The sequence below is a fragment of the Hetaerina americana genome, unplaced genomic scaffold (genome assembly GCF_022747635.1).
Source record: "Hetaerina americana unplaced genomic scaffold, ioHetAmer1.1.p SCAF_5, whole genome shotgun sequence".
In the NCBI taxonomy this organism is placed as follows: Eukaryota; Metazoa; Arthropoda; class Insecta; order Odonata; family Calopterygidae; genus Hetaerina; species Hetaerina americana.
In genome coordinates this window covers 46406924-46426933 of record NW_027287095.1, presented here as the reverse complement: position 1 = coordinate 46426933, position 20010 = coordinate 46406924, and positions in this window count along the sequence as shown.

Below are 20010 nucleotides of genomic sequence, written 5' to 3'. Positions count from 1 at the left end.
CTTGACCACGAAGTAAGATGATTTCGTTCCTGTATTTGCCCCAGTTCGTGATAGATATCCTGCCGTTCATTTAAACTTTTCATCATGGTGAGTAGGTGCTCGTAAATTTGAAATATATTTTAAGAAAATAAGAAATAAATATGAATCATTCCATTTCCTCTTTGCGGTCTCAATGGGTCATCGAACGTAAATTCTATGAGACTAGGTATTATTACCGTTGCTAAGAGACGTCAAATGTTTTAGTACAAATAACTTTTTTGAAATAAAAAAGAATATCGCTCTCTTTTGAAAAGTATCCTTCCTATGGATTTATTTATCATTTGTGTCGATACTACTGGTAATGATTTTTCAGGTATTATGGACAGTAATAGCCAAAAGGAAGGATACGATAGGGTATCCTCTTATTTTGATTTCTAAAAAAAGCCGTTTGCACTACACGATTGGAGCCAATCTCTTGGCCACGGTAATACCCCCAACAGTCTCTCAGTGATACTCAATTTCTTCAATGAAATATGATGGCTGCTTCGTGGGCATTGATTGAATGTCAAATATAATTGTATAATAGAATTTATCTTATATAGTTTAACTTTGGCGATTGTCAAACTCACATGTACGTATACCGTGTTTGCTAATTTTCGTAAAAAAATTTCCTAGCTCCTCCGCCACAATGTCAGTGACAACTTTGTGTATAATAGGTATTGAAGGTTGTCCACACCTTTGCAAGTCACGGCCATCGACCATGGCTGTACCACGTAATATTTGTAGAACTAGTAAATAGAAGCCTACAGTTTTCCAGGAGTATTAATAAAACAAAAAAAAATAAGGTAGGGAGAATTGCCATGCATTAGATCATCCTATGGAGGGTTATTATTATTATCACATAGTTGAAGACCAAATTCCCTTTAACGCATTAAACCCTTCAAAGTAATACTTTCACGTCCTACCATTCGTTGTCAGGTTATTTTGCATAATGATTAAGCTGGCACGGAATAATATCCCTAATTGAAGAGAAAGTACGAAAGGGAACAAGAACTGATATGAGCGCCAAGTACACGAAAACCTACCTGAATTTATGAAAAATGAATTGCATTTAAGTTAAGACAATTTTCCAAGGGGTGGCCAATATGTGAGGAGATTTTTTCGAGAAATTGAAAGAAAATGCTCTGCAAGGAATATCTTCGTTTATCTCGTTACTCTCCTTTGACAAATATAATTCTTTATGCGTTTGAACCCGAGTCACTTTGCTTAATTTTTCTTCTCCTTAGACATCCGGTGAACGGGGACGTTCCTTGAAAATGTCATAATATTGGCTCGACAATAATATGGAATCGGTTGGTACGATTACTAGTGTGTCGGAAGTATTCCTTAGATTGCGGTACTGGGTTCCCACCCAAGGGGCTGGGTTCGAATCTCGGCGTTGGTAGAATCATTCGAGGTTTCCCGATCTCTATTTGGATGCCATCGGAGGGGAATTCAAGAGGAGTGCGTCAAACAGTTGGGGCATGAGTTACCTCAGCTCTGTGTCGCTTCCCCAAACGGTTACTATCCACTAATCAAATAAATGTCGCCCAAAATTTGTGGAAATGAGTCAGCCGGTTAATAGCCGTAGAGTCAATTTGGCGTCCAGAAAGTTAAACCAGTTTGCTCAAAGATAGCTCTAGGGAAATATATTCCTCACAGGCGGTGTTACCCGTCCTCGGTAATATTTTGTTTTGGTTCATGGTAAGTTTCGTGTTTACTGTGAGTTCTATCATTGTTGCAACTGTTTGGAATGGCAACGAAAATTCATATTTCCGCTGAGTACGTACAGAGTTGGAAAAGGAGAGTAAGTACCCCGTGGTCTGTGGAGAATTCTCACCGTGATTACATGGCGCATCCATTGCCCAGAGTGAGAGATAGAGAGCGGCGCTAAAAATCATATGACATAATATTTGGTGCAGCGGATCAGCAATGGTCGTGTGCAAAAATGATTATACGACAAAATTACGATCGGCAGTCAACTGCATAGCCGCGAAAAGCATTATTTATTCATTACATTAACAAATTTACAAAGAAACAATACTACAACGAGGATAGTATAATCTGAAAGCTTTGATGACTGCATTCCAGTTTCGCTTAACAATTATCTAAATTTTTTTATGAATAGTATTTGGTCGCTTTGGTGCTAGTATTGGGAATATGCATAACGCACATGAATTACAGAACTATCGTATTCCCAGTTGCCTAGTTGAAAGAAATTGAACAATGATGGCTATAAATATCTAGTTTCTAAATTTGGAGACTAGAGCTATCCTTTCTACATTCATGGAAATGGTAATCCCTCAATTACTTAAAACTTATAATAATATTAACTAATGGCGTAATCACGGCGCCCCATCATTATTTTACAAACCGAATCTCTATTATTTACCAATGCCAAGGCCTGAACTGTACTATTGCCGTATTTCACCTCACACTAGAACTTCAAGAAATTTTTCGTTTAAAACTAAGTAACATAGTTATACGCCTAATGTCGATCTGGAGTAGACATTAAGTGAGGCAAACGATGAGACGAAATACCATGTGACATTAGGCAAAAATGGCGGCGTTTGAAAATTGGGAATAGCAATCATCAATTAAATATTTTAAGGGGACAGATACAAAATAAGGAACATGCACGAAATTGAATACCAATTTATTGCATATCAGTGCAAATTTAATATCGGCGATCCCATTCTTTTCCTTGATACAAAAAGGCTTTCTTTTATAGACGTCTTTTTTCACATACCAACTTATTTACACTACAAAATCTCGATTTGAGAGATTTATGTGATTTAAAACATTTTTAGCTGTCTCCTCATCTATCCAACCGATCTTTGGATTGATTTCTGTGGATTAGTATGCATCTCGTACCTCTTGGTTACAATTTCTGCAGTATTTTTTATATTTTCCTTGCTTGTGCCAGAGGGAACCGAGGCTGTAATAAAAACGCACGGATATTATCCGTTTGCCCCGTACAAGTCTGGTCCAAAATTAAAAAAAAACCTTGGATAATACTGCAATAAAGTTTTAATAGTTTTTTGCTTACATAATGGTCGTGGATTTCAAACCTGAAGGTAAATCAGCCTTCATACCCAGTTATTTTAATTCCATTTGGTATTGTAAATATTTTCTTGTTCTCTTTTTTGAAGGTACTTTTGCAGCACCTATTTCTGCTTCCCATTTGTATTTTTATTACAATTGCCGTAGATTTTTTGCATTCATTTTTAAATTTCATTTAACAGAAATGTTTTAATTCATATCTCTGAAATCATTTGGTCAGCTTTTAAAGTTCTTTGTTTAGTTTGTTAAACTTGTTCAAATACTCTACTGGATACATGTAATAATGAATCAGTTCCCACCAAATTGATCAAAGAATCTTTACATTTTGTATGAAAAAAAATGAAACCATTTATGTATCATATGAAGAAAAGTATTGGAAGCACACTTCCTTAGGGGATATCTATATTGTTTCTAAATTTTTAAAATTTATTTTAATTTATTTTTAATGCTGGGACTATATCATTTATGTAATAGCTGGACCATTCTGTTAAAATGCTTCCTAATCCATAGTAATGCAAATTTGTCGGCAAAATATTCCCAGTTTCTTATGTCCTATTGGAGTTTCGCATCATACTTCTTACAATTTGTCTATTATTTAGCTCCTCCATCTAATAAAAATTAGTAATATTTATTAATATATTTCCTAAAACCCAGCTGGTGAGCATTGAACATATTATAATCCCAAAAATGCTTGACAAGTTTTTTATGAATCTAAATTTTTGATTTTCCAAAAATTCTGACATTATAATTATTGTATTTGGTGCTCTTAAAGTTGAGAGGGATTTTGAATTTTTGAGATATGGATAACAGTTGATAGTTCCCATTCATTTTTACCTTAGGATGCATGTTTTCTACCAATAAATATCTGTATTCTGCAAATGTTTCTTAAAATTGTTTTGGGTTTTAAGTAATCTTTGTTTGACTTTTAAATTATAATGGAGATGTAAAGTTTCTTCAGCCAATTACGGGAATAGGTATGAAGCTACGAAGTTTGATTTATTTTCATTTGAAATAATATTAAGACTAAGATCAAAATAATTCATCTTATGGGTTATAATATGATCTTCTCAGTGTCTTCCATAATCACCAATATGTCTTCCACTGAATAATTAAACTTAGTATTTTTTCGCCAAACTTTATTATACTACTACCGCTTTCAACACATAGGCGACATTATGTCACCTTTGAATCAAAACCAGTAGTAGTTTGACAAAGTTTTGTAAAAATACCAAATTAAATTATTCAGTGATCATGAATTTTCACAAAGTGAAGCCTAAAACCATCAAATTCAGCGATATGTGTTGATTCATATTATTCCCGAATCCCATACCATGTTCTCTCTTTTGGTCATCAATGAACAGTATTTCATTATAATTTATTTTATTGCTGCCCCTATACTAGGAACTGGTGAACTAGGAAACTTGAAAGTGCCTCCTAAATACTTTTTTGGAGCATTGTCAATATCGCATTCATAGTACATTTTCCTTTCTGCTCTAATTATTGCTGAATATGTATTTCTGCCTTAAGTATATGCCACTTTTTCTCTAGGCTAGTATTATTTTAGTATTTTTTTTATTGAGTTCTTTTTAATATAGTGGCCCCTTCTTATTACTTACTTTCCATGGTTAATTTCAACTACACTTCCTACATATTATTTACCCCTTTGCTCATGGCTGCATTGAGCATATTAATACTATTTGTATTTTGTATTAGTACATTATCATGGTTTTTACTCAGTAATTCTTTTTTGCTCAAAATTTCTTCAATGCATTCATAATATTTCATATTTGGTGTGTTTTGCGGCATTTCCTTATCATCTATTATATCTCTGTCTTCTTAAAAAACAGTTCAAAATATTAGTGTTTCATGGTTGAAGGACACTCAGTTGACATCTGAACTAAGGCAATGACCTGTCAAACTTCTCTTCATGTAGACACTCTTCAAATTTGAGAATCCCTGCATTACATAACCATAATACAAATCAATTGTCCATCCTACACCAGCAATTTGAGATGATTCCAAAAGTTGCTCATTCTTAAAAGTGCAATTCTTAAATATTTCCACATCTGAAGTGAAATAAACTAGCTAAAATCAAGTATTCTAGAATATTGTGAGAACTATTTAGTGAGATGGGTTTTACTTCTAATAAGCAACTCGATAATCTTCTCCTAATTAATGGGAGTTGGTCAACGTATCAATGATATCATTCTCAAATATTGCATACTGCATGAAGCGTCTCAATCAGTGAATTTTCGTTATTCATTAATGCCAGTGAGGATATACTTTTCTGAATCAGGCGGTTGCAAAGACTACCTTCTTATTTTCTTTACACAAGAGAAATAACTCTTCAGGAGGACATTAGACTGGAATAGTTGGAAGTAATTGTGCAAGTGAGTGCATTTTGGGGGGGGGAAATCCCATATAACTCCAAGAAACATAAATATTGTATGAATTCAAGCACACAAATTTTCTTTTTGTCAGGATTATAGTACACAGTCAGAAGTTCAGTAACTTCTGAAGCACCATATGTTAAAAAAACACCATATATCTTTCTTCTCAATGCAATGGTGGTCCTTTAAGGAAAGATACTACAAATTCTTGAAACTGTCAGATCTAAAAGGTTCCAAAAACACTGTTTTTCAATATTGCTGCATTAGTCAGAATAATTCTGACTTGTCTTATTAATGATTTTGCATATTATATTTCTCTCTCGTTCTCTAAGATTTAATCCAATGTCATTCTTTTATGTGGAAATAGTTTCTATGAAGAGAACTTGCCCATTCAATCCAATAATACATCATTTTCCTATCTTATCTTTTAAATGAGCAGCTTAAAATAATTGATTTTCTTATTGCAGAAAAATCATCAGTATTCTACCATTTAAGATTTTAGATGAGCATTGACAGTATAATGGTACAACATTATATTTCATTACCTATCCAAATAAATTACAACCCAACATCTAACTCTGTAATAAACACTTCTTCAATTCGATATAATAATAAAAATAATAGTTTTTATTTGCCTGAGGATCAGGGTGCATACATGTTCCAAGATATATGGCACATCAATGATCATAACATAAAATAATATACGTACAAAACATAGTTACATGCTCAGAAAATCATCAATGGAGTAGAATAAATGTAGCATGAAAACTCCCTCACTTTAAATTTAAGAGTGGATATTTTTTCAATACTCTTGATACCCGGAGGAAGGTTATTATACAATGCGAGTCCCATGTTCTGGGGGAAAAACTGGACTTGCAAGTTCTTATGAAGTTCACATGTAGATGACTAAATGTCATAGTATAATGGTTGTGAATGCTATTATTAGTGGCATATAATGAAATATGGCATTTAGCATAAACAACGACACTTAGCATATACTCACAGAGAAGAGGGAGAATACAAAGTGTTTTGAAGAGAGGGTGACATAGAGCTCTAAGGGGTGCATTGAACATTAGTCTCAGTATCCTCATTTGGATTTTAAATACAACATGAGCACAGGGTAATGGGCCCCAAAAAAGAATACTAAAAGTTAAATGGGCGTAAAACTCACCATAATAGATTGACATAAGTCTTCATTATTGACTGTTAGCCTTATAAAACGTACCAAATAGCACACTGAACAGAGTTTTCTGCGTAAACTAGAAATATGGCTATCCCAGCATAGTCTACTATCCAGGGTAACACCCAGGAAGGGTGTTACCCTGGATAGTAGACTATCACTCCTGGACATTATCACTCCTTGGAATAATCACATTGTCAAAAGACACTGAAATATCTGTTAGAGGCATATTTTTGATTACAAAGTATATTAAATTTGTTTTATCCTTATTAATATGAAGAAAATTACGATCACACCACTCTTGCTAAAGGTGGACAATATTGTTAGCACTTGATACCATGCCGTTGATTGAAGAGGCAGACACTAAGACATTTAGTTGTTTAGAAAATATTTAATCCAATTATATGGAATACCTCTATTGCCAGATTCTTTAAGTTTCAGCAATGACATATGGTGATTAACACAATCAAAGGCCTTGGAGAAATCAAATAATAAAACAAGAGATTCCAGTTTATTGTCTAGGTCAGACAATATTTTGTTATTACAGTGGTTCGTAGGTAGCTGTGGTAGTGGACATGGATTTTCTAAATCCATGCTGGGAGGTTGATAACAGTTTGTGTGCTTCCAGGTATGATATTAATTGAGAATAAAAAACTAATTCAAAAATTTTACCGAATTGATTAAGTATAGATATTGGTCGATAAGAGCTCATGTGCTGTTTATTTCCTTTACCTTTATAAAGGGGGATGACTTTGGTGCTTTTAAGGGATGATGGAAACTGACCAAGCCTAAGAGATTCATTGAATAAGAATAATAGAGGGGGTTCAATGACATCGAAGGATTTTTTGATGATGATAAAAGGAATGCCATCCTGACCAGTGGTGTACTCATTTCCCATTTGGTTTATGATATTACTTAATTCAATGTCAGAGCATGGGTGGAGAAATAGGGAGTTACATTGGCTTGATACTTCCGCTATTCTGCCCAACTCGGTTCCCTTGTTTGTTTACCCATCCTTGTTTATCCAAAGTTCTCCCCTTTATCGCAGTCTGCAATATCCCATACAATTTCTCAATATTCCAATAGCTTGATCATCCACAAATCAAACTGATTTATGAATTTTCCAACAACTGCCATTCTTATCTCAAGTTATTCCATTGCCTCTTTTACCATTTCCTCCTCAAATACTTTGTAAAGCATGAATAATAATGGAAGCCCATGTCTTACCCTTATTCCTAGCACCGCATCTCCACCCACCTCTTGAATCTCAAGTAGTCTGAGAAATAAAAAAAGAAAGAGTTGAAAACTGAGAAGAATTTTGCAGTTAAGTCATCTATACCTCCAATCACACCTATTTTTTGTAATGCATCAAATAATTCTGTCCAATTACTCTATTGAATGCCTTCTCATGATCTACAAAATAAACTATTACAACCTATAGTATTCTATGTTCTTTTCCATTAGTGACCGCTTTTCTATAATGACATTATGTAAGAGTGCCTCTCTCCTTTCTGAACCTAAACTGATCATCTCCCATGTCCCTTACCCTCCTCTCTATTCTCTTACTGAACAATCTGACCACTTACCACTTTAGCCGCTTGTGAAACTTATTGTTTTATAGCCTCGCACATGGCTACTTTTCAGGATGGTAACTTACACTGATGTGATATAACCTTCCAGCAGTAATCTACCCTAATAACTGCTACAAATTAGCCCAAAAAATTCTTCTTACACATATTCCTGATCCCCTTCATAGTTCCAAGGGAAGGTTACCTATTCCCATTGCCTTATTTATTTTCAATTCTTTTGATGCCTTTTCCATCTAACGACAGAGTATGACTGGAGCAAAGGCATTTCAATCTAAGTCAACTCTTTCATTGAATATGTCTTATGTCTTTACCATATATATCCTCTATATATTTTATCCATCTCTCTTGAATATTTCTTGGTTCGATTGATAATTTTCCTGGTTTACATTTGATTGTTTGCGCAGATTTCCCCTTCTTGCTTCCTGGCATTGCTTTCACCTTCCTGTAGAGTGCACCAGTTTCACCTTTCCTTTGTAAACTTTCATGGCACCTCGCACTAGGTCTTTTGCCATGATTCTTTTGTTGTGTTTGTTCCTTGCCTAAGTTTATTATTTGATTCATTTCTACTTCCATCTACCTTACTATATTTTTACCTTCTTCTGTTTCTTTTTCTTTTCTATCTTTCTAATTATTTGGTCCATAATCCAAGGTTTCCTTATTCTATTCCTATTGTTTCATTTGCGATTGTAGATACCCTTTTTTGATAAGGTACTATTTTTCTTTTGAAGTATCTGTCTAATCCAATTCAATCTATACAATTATAGCTCCCTTTTCTCTCTCATGATTTACTCTAAAGCCTGCTGCTACTCGATTAGGAAGTCCTACAACAATAAATTACCAGAACTTGTTAAATGTCTTATATCATGGGAGTAAGATCCCCCAGTTCAGATTATGAACGGAGTTAAGGTCTTTACAGTGATGAGAGCATTAATAGATATGAATATAGAAAAAGTATAGTCAGGATGTCTTAGTGTGCTCTATGGATTGCTGGAAGGCAAATGACAAGGTACAGTTGATAACATTGATGGAAGCCATTTGGAAAATGGAAGTAGACTTATGGTTGGGCAGCTTATCAAAAATTTGTACATGAGCATGACAGCACAGATAAGGGAAACTAAGAATCAAAATAGGTCCTTTGTGGCTGAGTAGTAGGTGAGAAATGCCAGTCCATTATCGCTGGAGCTTTTTAACTCATATAAGTATTAAGGCAAAGTGAAGGATGACATGGGAGGGGTTTGAGCTGGCACTGAAAGTGGTCAGTGATGGAAATACCTGGTAAAGTTTTCAGAAGAACAAGCGATAGAAAGGCAGCCAAGGGATATCAAATAATGTTCAGAATACTACACTACTAATGTTATACATAGTGTACATGTTAATCCATAAAGCCCAAGTAATTAGATTTTAAAAAACCATGAAGGTTCAGTTATGCATTAAATTAGGTGGAAATAATTTGGATAAAGGAAATCAGTTCACGAATTTTGGAGGAAAATGGGCTTGGTAGGACAAATATTGGAGGAGAAATTTGTTGTGAAAAGAAGCAGTTGTAAGGAAAAGGGGATTGATAATAGGCTCACTAAGTAATGACAGTGAAAAGATTAGTAGAGACTCTAATACAGTGGAGGATAAATCTCTTTGGCTCAAAAACTTGTCTTTAACGTAAGTGGACAAGCATATATTGATTTCCTTTGAGATATAGAGATGGAAAAGAATTAAGAAAATAAGTTGTGCAGAGAGGAGACCGACGACGATATTTTTAATATTTTAGTAGAAGAGATCAAGTGGCAAGACGAAATACCTGTAGCACAAGTAACGCAAAGTGGTTGCAGGAAATATTGAGAGTTGCTGGATGTTAAAATTCGTAAAAGGAAAGAGCAAGTTGGAAGGTGGAGGAGAGGATGATAAAGAACAGAATTCAGAGATAAGTTGGAGTCAATTTGAGTCCATTTGGAGTCAAATGAACCTGCCCGCGAAACGTAATAGATATATATACCAAATAGGACTGACTATATTAAATAACTTTTTTTTGAGCCGTTAAGGGGTTTTTACAACATTTAAATGAAAAAAGAAGGGTAATTTTAAGATTGGTGTAGTGATTAACGGGGAAAATTAATCGCCAGTGATAAAGCGCACATCCAAAATTTTAAGACGTTCACATTTACAAAAGGATTTTTTGAATTGGTTTACGAGGAAATTAATACTATTGCTAGGGACCGTATTCGGGAACTTACAAATACGCACTCAGTCACACTGGTTGACCAAAAGTGGTTTGGGGGGAAGTTTTTCCCAACGCCAGGGACCGGCTAACTTAACCTCTTGCGTGTTTACTAGAAGAGACCGAATAAGTTTATGAGGAAATTAATCCAGACGCCAGGGACCTGCTTCGGAGGAATAAAACACACACATACTCACTCAGGTATTACGGAAAAGCAATAACAACAGTGAGTATTATGAAGTGGGCAAAACACTAGATGGCCTGTCGGCGTTGTCAAAAACGAAAATGGCAGGCAGTTAAGTCCTTCAGCCAAACTAAAGAAACAAATAAAAGGAATCATACAAGGAAAAATCATATAAAGAAATGAAAGGTGGAGGCACAGTAACACGAACAAACTAAGGAAACAATGATAATTTCACATCAAGTCTCAGTTTGCTGTAGCCCTCCCAAAGATAGCATTCGGTATCCTCTTCTATTTCTCCCATTGCGGGTTTTTATTCAACTTTTATGCATGAGAATATGTATAATGAGTTCTTACTGCTTATTTTTTGCTAACTTATTTTCTAACTTATTGCGAACTTATTTTTTCATGCACTATAATCAGGAATCATTCATCAGTGACTCGGTCTACTCACTTTTATTACAATTTTTAGTAACTCATTCATGTTGCCTTTAATCTTTACTCTGATACTCTTGGAGCAGTCACTCATCGCCCTTTCCTTTTCTCCAAAAGGAGTTGTAATAGTCATCATTGGAAGCGATTGACGGTTGAGACTCAGCCGTTGAGTACATCTGCCAAACTGTAATTGTGGGTAGTTAAGGTTATGTTGAAAGAGGGTCAGGAAAGGAAGGTAATCACTGGCACAGGCTTGCTCTAAAAGAGTCGTCCTATGAGTGAACGTCACATCAGACAGAAAGAGTACTGTTGTGTCCTCGGCAGTAATGTAGGTTTCGGAATATAACGGGAGTATTCAGTATCATTTAGTGAAGCAAGCTACGAAGAAAAAGATGGTAGACGGGGGTGATTGGCACCTACTTTTAGTTTTTTAGGGTGTAGTCCCGGCCCTTTCTCCTACTGTCTCTCATTTTAACTCTCATTGAGACTTAAAATAGCTGTTTAAACATTACATTTTCAATAGTATTCCTTCTTGATTTTTATAAACATATAGTATTGTGGCTAATTTGTATCTCTATCTCTGAATTCGTTTCTCTGTCTTTATTTCCCCCCAGTCTTTTCCTTTCCCTTTCTTTCTTCTACCTTTTACTTCTGTGTAAAGGATTTGCGCAGACATCTCTACAGCATAATCGTTTTCGAACCGATATGTGTGGTGAATTGTGGAGCAGGTAGCTGAGTAAAATTAATGAGGAATTCTTTTGGTTTCTTGGGATTCGGAATCAACTTTAAGAATAATATTTAAAGAAAGCACTCTAATGAAAGATTAAAAAATCTGTACAAACAACAGGATACCAGGGTACGTGATTTCATGGGGAAACTGAGGTACGAGAAAGAAGTGCGCTTATGTTTACTGTATCCCAAAAGAGTCGAAGATATTAGTGCTCACTTGAGGAGTTCGGAATAAAACCGAGAAATTAAAATGTAATCGGTCCGGGAATAGGTCGTAAATTTTCGTTGCTGTAAGATCCTGAAAACTGTAATTGACGTAGATTCGGGTATGCGTAACGCACATTGTGCTGTGAGGTTAGAATTATATATGAGTAGCTCTGAAGGCAAGTAAGCTTCCGTGTTTTAGTCTAAGTTAGAGGCTGCACAGTGACGTAGTGGTTCGCCACATTTTGTGGCTATGCCGAATGCCAGTCGTGGCAAGGATCTGCGAATGTAGGCGAGCAGGGCTTTGAGGGAAAAGTTTTCCAGCTTAGCCGACGACTCTGAAGTCAGTCTCGACTGGTGCTGTCTTCCCTATCCATCACTTTTTTTCCTCCTACCTTCCCAAACGTGTGATTCCTTTTATTCTCCCCACTCTTGTCAAGGATACAGTTCTTCTCACTCCGTTGTTGAACTTCGCTCAGCCTCATATTCTAGAAATCCTTACGAGTAAGATAAAAAATGAGCAAAGAAAAAAAACGAAAGAAACTGCCATTTTGGTGAGAGTAGACGTAGATTTTCTCGGCGAGAAATGCTAAAAAAAATATTCGGAATAGGGATAATTTGTTTCATTTTTCTCTTGATCCGAAAGCGAAACAGGCAGTAGAAAGGGGCGAGAGAGGTCGAGGTAGAGGGAGAGAGAGAAAGAAAAGTGACCCACAGTTGGTGAAGTACCTATCCCATTGTTTTGTTTTCCCGCGTGAAGAGGTGTTGCGCCCCAAACTTTCGCTTGGTTTATCTCTCCTGGAAATTCCTAATCTCTTTTGTTTTTCCACCGCGCGCCGTTCCGTTGCAGCATGAACTAACTCTCCTTACCCTCCCCTCTTTACCCCATCCCTCCTATTAGCCTTCGCATCTACATCCCCACCAGACTAACTCCTTTTCCCTGACTCCCCCTCACCACTCACCGCGTTTCCCCCTTTTCTGCCTTGCCCCCACACCCCAGCTCTCCGTTCCTTTCATCTGTCCCCCTTCCCTTCCTTCCCCTTACTTCTCCACTTCTGTCTTACAAAGTGCCCCGGGGCAGACCGCAGACCCGCGCTCTATATACCTCAACGAGTGCGTAAGTAATTAAAAGTTTTCCTAATGAATAAAACCTCAAAGAAATGGCGATGCTTCTGTTGGGTTCCACCGGCTCCTTTCTCCCTTTTACCCACCACTGATCCAACTCTCTCCCTCCATCAGAAATCCGTTGCTGAAGTTATTAATAACTCAGCTTACGTCTGGCGACCATATTGGACGACTTGGAACCACGCGAACTGGCGACCTGTAAGCACGGTTAATTTGTGTTATTTCGTACAGCTGATGACGCACTAATATGTTCCAATATTGCACAGGTGGAGGATGTCTAATTCATCGGAAACCATGCATTGAGATAGGTTAATACCGAAAATTAAAACTGAGTTGAAATAATTGAAGGGTATGAATTAGTGAAACAGGTATATTGTACAATATCCATGGTAGATTAATGACTGAAAATAGTATTCGTAGTAGTAGAGAATAGTTTATGCCCTTCATTGGATGTTTTTCAATTCAGAAAATAATGGGAACGGATGCCTTAAGTTATTCTCCCTCTTTAGCAAGTAATTTTTTGTAATGAGCATCCTTATTTATAAAGGCTCAATATTCCTTGATTTTGTCTGTAATATATTGTAGACCCATCTTTGATCGTTTTGATAGATAGCAAAATGAAAACAACCGGAAATATATAATTTTCCGAGAGTAATCATTTTTTGAGGTTCTTATGGGGTTTTTTCATGAAGATTATTAATCCATGGGAATTTTGGATTGAAATTGTTACAGATATCATATACGTATAACAGAATTAAAGGTTAAGTGATATCAAATCTATTAGCTTTTTTAAACTGCGGCGTATCTTGCTTTATTACTGTTCTTTCAAATTATCGCGATAATAGTTATAAAACGGTCCTCATAAGCCTCAGAATGTTGTCTTACTGGTCATTCAAACGAATGGGAAATTTTGTGTATAGATATTGCTCTAGAGTCGAAATGGTATTTCTACCCATTTTGGAACAGTCCTCTTCCAGTACAGTTATGGGGTAAAGGTAATTTATGCGTGAATGAGCGAAATCTGTTGGCAATATTTTAGGGCTCCACTTGGGTTTCTCTAATCCCAATTTCTCTCCTTTTATACTACAGCGTACTATAGATGGTGTTTGTCCACTTGTTTAACATTTCAAAGAATACCTAGATGAACAATAGGTTGAGTAGGTTGATAGTACTTTAGATACAACTCATTGGAAACCTTCGAATTCGAAGTTGATTGGTTTGTCTACATTTTCTGTGAATTCTAGGTGAAGAAGGAAATTGAATCAAGAGATTATTTCGTATATTTGAACTTTTTTGCCATTCTATCTTAATTACTTCAAAATACATTAATTTTAATGTATTGGCATTAAGGAATAATGGTAATTTACGACGTTAGTGGACGAATGGAACTTAGAAATACCGAAAAATTACTTCCAGGATTTTATTCATTATATAATGATTACCCTTTGGTCTAGTTGTCGCTTATTTTAAGATCTACAGAGCAAAAGTGAAAAAGCCTATGCCATTTCCCCGCCACGTTGAATAAAATGTTTAGAAAGGTATTTTTCAGACCTTAGTATCACTTCTTTTTGAGACCAGTGAAGTTTGATATTTTGCACAAAGAATTTATGCACATTTTCTGTATTAAATAATTATAATACAAGTATCGGGACATTTAATTTCACGAGTATAAACCCGGAGCTATAATAAAATAAGGACGTCATTTTACAGATTGAGTAATACGTCTTTTTCCATATTAGGCAACAATATGACGTAAAACATGTCCTAAATAAAAGCTAGTAGTAGTAGTAGTTTTAGGGGGGCGACTGAGAGCTAAGGTGATTTGCGCCATTAAGCGTGAATGGGAAAAGAGAAAGGGAGGAGAGAAACCCGGCGTCGGCATTAACCTACTCTTAAAGAAAGGCGCCAAAGGGTACGCAGTTTAACGTCTGATCCGACGGACGGCGTACTCACTCAAAGTGCTCTCCATAAAGAACCTCAAGCAGGAATACGAATACCTGAAAAATATCTGCCGTATTCAGGATTCAAACCCGTGCTCTCTGGCTGGGAAGCCAATGAAAGCTAGTAAAATGTTGAATTTCTATTGGGGTAATTAATTGATTGGAGCAATTACAAAAATGTAAAATCTTGGTGGTTACATAAAATCTTCAATCATTGGATTATGCTTATGATGTGTATTTACCTACTGTTTTCCTCTTAGTTGATATAATCTGCATTTAATTCCCAGTGGTAACAAAGTAACCGGATCATTTTGAATTATAATCTAATTTTACTAGCTGGAATGAGTAGCAAAGGAAGATACTGCGTAATGGATCAAGAAAGGAATCTAGGAAAATACGCGTTGTAGAAAAGAAATTATTAGAAACATAAAACTGTAGAAATTACGTGTCCTCTTTTCTATCCCTGTTTCAGGCGCCCCCACGTGACTTTTTGCGTGCCGTTTCCCCTCGTAATTCCCGGCTAAAACTAATACGTCTCAATCGAGGGAAAAAGGGAAGGCCTCGTGAGAAACAAAGACGTGAGGAAAGTTTGTCTCTGCCCCTTTCATGGACTTCCTTTTATTCAGCGTCCCTCAATCCTCATTCCACTGCGGGGGAAGGGAAAGATTTGAGTCACGGGTGACTTGGCCCTTGCGCCTAAAAATTTAATCTGTGAAAATTTTTATCCGTTAGGTGCCATTAATCCTCCACCTTTGCCTCCTCAACGCAACTGCAAGAACAATAATAATTCCACTCCCTTCTCTCTCCCACACTCTGGCTCTCCTGAGCACACGAAATCCACCTCTGTCTTCTTTTGCGTTTCCACTCTTTCCCTCTACCCTTCCTCCCTCCATCTCTTCTCTCACGCAACCACAATGCGTCTGTTTACTCGCCCATTCCCTTTTCCCCCCTCCCTCGATGCCGTAGCCCCCAAACAAAACTCATTTCAAACACTCAATTGTTTCTATGCAAACTTCTGTTCCTCTTATGCGCAATTTTACCGCCCTTGGCGTTGGCTTTCCGCGCCATGCAAAGTTTTCTTTCTCGTTCCACCTCACCTACTCTCACCTACTTCAAAATCGTTTGCATGCTTTCTCATTCTTCAATTTTTGATCGTTTTCCGCTCTAAACCCCGCCAGAGCTCACCTATTGAAAGGAAAAAAGTGCTATTTTTGGTAGGCTCTCTGTGTAGTTCTCCTCGTAATTCCATTTCACGTTAAACAGCTTAACTTCGTTGGCTTTCGGAGTCTTCAAAACTTATAAACACCCCTTAAAATTCTCCCACGGTTTGAAAATTTCAATAACATATACTTACTGAGCGAATTTGCGGACCCGTTCCTTATTTGCAAACTTTTTCCCTTTAAGTTTGATTAGTTGAATAAAATCTTAAAAGAGCTGTCAAATTGCAGTAAAAATTACTTTTTGTTAATTATGTAAAACATCAGTATCATCATAATCATGTGGACATTATTTTCATTCGTGATAGGAGAACGTTGTACGTACTTATGCGTATTATTTTATTAATATTAATTCTAAACAATTCATTAGCGAACATTTTATTATATCCATCAAAGTATCACGAAGATGTAAGTAGCTAAGAGTAATTGTTTAGTAGTAATATAGAGTAGTTAATGGAGGTATTAACGATAAAAATTCTATTGAAAAATTAGCATTAAATTAATCCTAAAATCTTTTTGATTATTTTCTTAATTCTGATAATATGTGTGTGTTGAGTGTTCGTGAACATGGCATCGCCGAAACTACATATATTAGCCCGAGCATTAACAAATTTGTTATAAGATGTTGCTCTTCAGTTATAATTCTGCTAGAATAATTTAATTATATTCCTATTCCTTGCAACCATATTACTCAAAGGATATGCACACGAACTTGAGGATGTCATGATATAAAAGAAGTTGCGTTTAACATTCTGGCTTTTACGTCTCAATTTCAGAGGAAAATCTTTGGAAAATCTCTTCAGCAATATAGGAAATCGAGAGAAAACACAGTGCGCTCTTCAGAAAGGAAAAACGACAACCGAGAAAATTTTCTTTGTAAGTATCAGTAATGAATTCTTTCATGAGTGAAATCTCTTTCTTTTAAAATGGTACCTATATCTCGAACTCCTTCAAAGAAGGATTTACTGCTGCTCATTCAGCTTAAATCTTAATAACTAATTGGGAACACCAAGCATTTCGGATGAGAGAGGGGTTTATTATGCCGTACATGGTTCAGCGGAAGGAAGAAATCAATTAAGGTTTCCCAAACGCCCAAGGCAAATCTGCTGCCGTGTCTTGGCAAGAACTTTATCCCAAAGAAGAGAACGTTCCTTCTGGCATGAAAACCAAAATCTTAGATCTTGATAATTTTCTCAAATGCCCATTCTCTTGCTGAGGTGATTTTAGAGTGAAATTGAAATTTTGACCGAGGTATTGTGTAGTCTGGCATGAAAAGAATTGTTTTTTAAAAATAAATATAAGATTATAGTGGATTATTCATTGAAACTAAAGGAAAAAATTTGACGTGAAATGTACTTAAAACAATACAGAGAAATAAATATGTAAGCTAGAATAATGTTCATCGATTCATAAAACTGCTCCATATTAATTTCATAATTGAGTGGAATTCTAATATGGATATATTCCACGTCAGATTTAGAAGTTAAGTGTGTGTAACAAGGAAAATTAATCTCTAAAGAACGTTAAACAAACATATTTTTCATGAAGATAGGAATAACTGTTGATCATCAGTCACATAAAACATAGGAAGTTGCATCACCATAGCAACATACGATAAAGCATGTAAAAACCTGAGTATGCAACCAGAAGGTCGGTTTGAAAGGTGAGGGTACAGCTCACCAAATTCTAAACCCTATCCGTTAAACCCATACAACAAGGTACGAGGGCCAGTTCATTCACCAGATAAATGCGTTAACAGCATCGTAACGATATATTCTGTTATTATTTATTGTTTACAAAAAGAACTATATTTTGAGTAGATTTACAAATATATTCTATTTCCTAAACATTGAATCTCATAAAAGGCGTACGCAGTGTTAGATTTTATAGGAGGAGGAATTTGCATCTAGACTTTTCAACCGGAACGTTCTAAGAAGTCGAGTGGAGCATTATTTACGATAGTGCATTAAAATTTACCTTACTCCGCTTTTGAAATCGGAGATGCATGCGTCAAGCCTATCCACGCTTATGTCTTATTAACGGGTCTTCCGAAATTCGAAGGAAAGAACCAACCTCTCGTCGATTCAAAACTCGGAATACATCTCTTTGATATAGTGTCCTCGGGAGTACTGGAACTTAAAAAAAAAGCGCGGAGAAAAACGTGTTCAAACTCCCTTTTATATTTTTCCTATCAATATTTTTCTCGCCTTATATCCACGGTGTCCATGTGCTTTACCCGATCCTTCTAATCCTACGTAACGTATTTTGGCTCATAACCTCTCTTCTTCCCTCAATTTCAAGGCCGCCTCCGCTGGACCTATTCCTCAGCGACCCATCCACCCCCTTTCCCTTCCGATGCTTACCCCACTTCATAAAAATCATTTCTTCCCAGACTTCAAAAATGAAAAAGACAGTGGAAATAATAACATATATTTGTGCTTGGAGGTCAAAAGGGGAGGGCAGCACTCTCTTGCCCTCCCCTTCTTTCCATCCCTCAGCGCAACCACCTCGCTCTCTCCTTCCTTGAGTTTTGACGTTTTTTTGAAATCGGTCCGTCGGCTCGCCGGGGTGTTATAGAGGGCAGTCTGGGCTCTGGGACCACCAGAGCACGCCCCGCCGTCTTTCCCTCCTCGCCTAACCCCTCCGACCCTTCCAGACTACTTTTTGTGCCCCACTCCCTCCCCCTTCTTTCGGTAAGTCACAAAGGTAACACCATCTATCCCTACCCGAAGAAAACTCCCACGCACCCCAACTATCCCACACCACCTTCTTCTTATTTCTTACCGGTCTTATTTTTTTGGCTGCTCTCCTTCGTTCTGTTTAAATCTTTTTTGCCTTCTAGCCCGTCACCATAGAAGGGGGTATTTCAGCGAACATTTTTGGGAGCAAAGAATAAGTTTTAGATGATGGCTGGTTTAGTTACTTGCTGTGTCGATATTCCTGTCCTTTCAAAATGTGGTTTACTTATTTTTTTGCACTCACTGTAATATTTGATCCGCATCGATGGTGCTTTCTTTGTCTCTTCATGACACCGGTAGTGAAGGTCAGGCTATGAAGAACTTTGCAGACTATGAACTAGCGATTAAACCATTTGCGTATATCTTCTCGGTAAGCTACTTATGCTATTTAGGCAAACTATTTGGGGAGTTTTCATGAATGAAGTTGAATAATTAATACATTAAGAAATTTAAATGCGCTTGGACGGAGAGTCATAAAATATTTTGCATTTATTTGCTCGCCAAATTTGCCTAGTATGTTTTTGATATTTAGTATTAACGCGCTAGGATTGATAATTTAAAGGCAGTGAAATATACAATTAATCGCCATTCTGTGGCCTATTTATTTTGAAAATTGGGAGGTGAAGTTATCCATACCTCAAAGGTAGCTTCAAGATTGCCTGGAATTCTTATAGCGCAGTAATCACCCGAAAAATGTTTGCTGCTATTTTAATTGTTCGTAATTCATGAAAATATATTTGTTCAGAATTTTAATATGATAATTATGCATAAAAAAGTTAGATGAAGAATTTTGCGTAATACGAGAATTGCAAGAATGGAATGATAAGTGTCAGTGGCGCTTGGATGATGCTATATGTCACCGAATTCATATTATGTCCTATCCGTAATATGTTTTGCCTTCGTCATTCCATATCTTTCGTTTCTGATACTAAAAAAGGTGGGAGTATAGTGCCTACATTGAAAACGGGACTTCGGTATTCTTCTCTCAC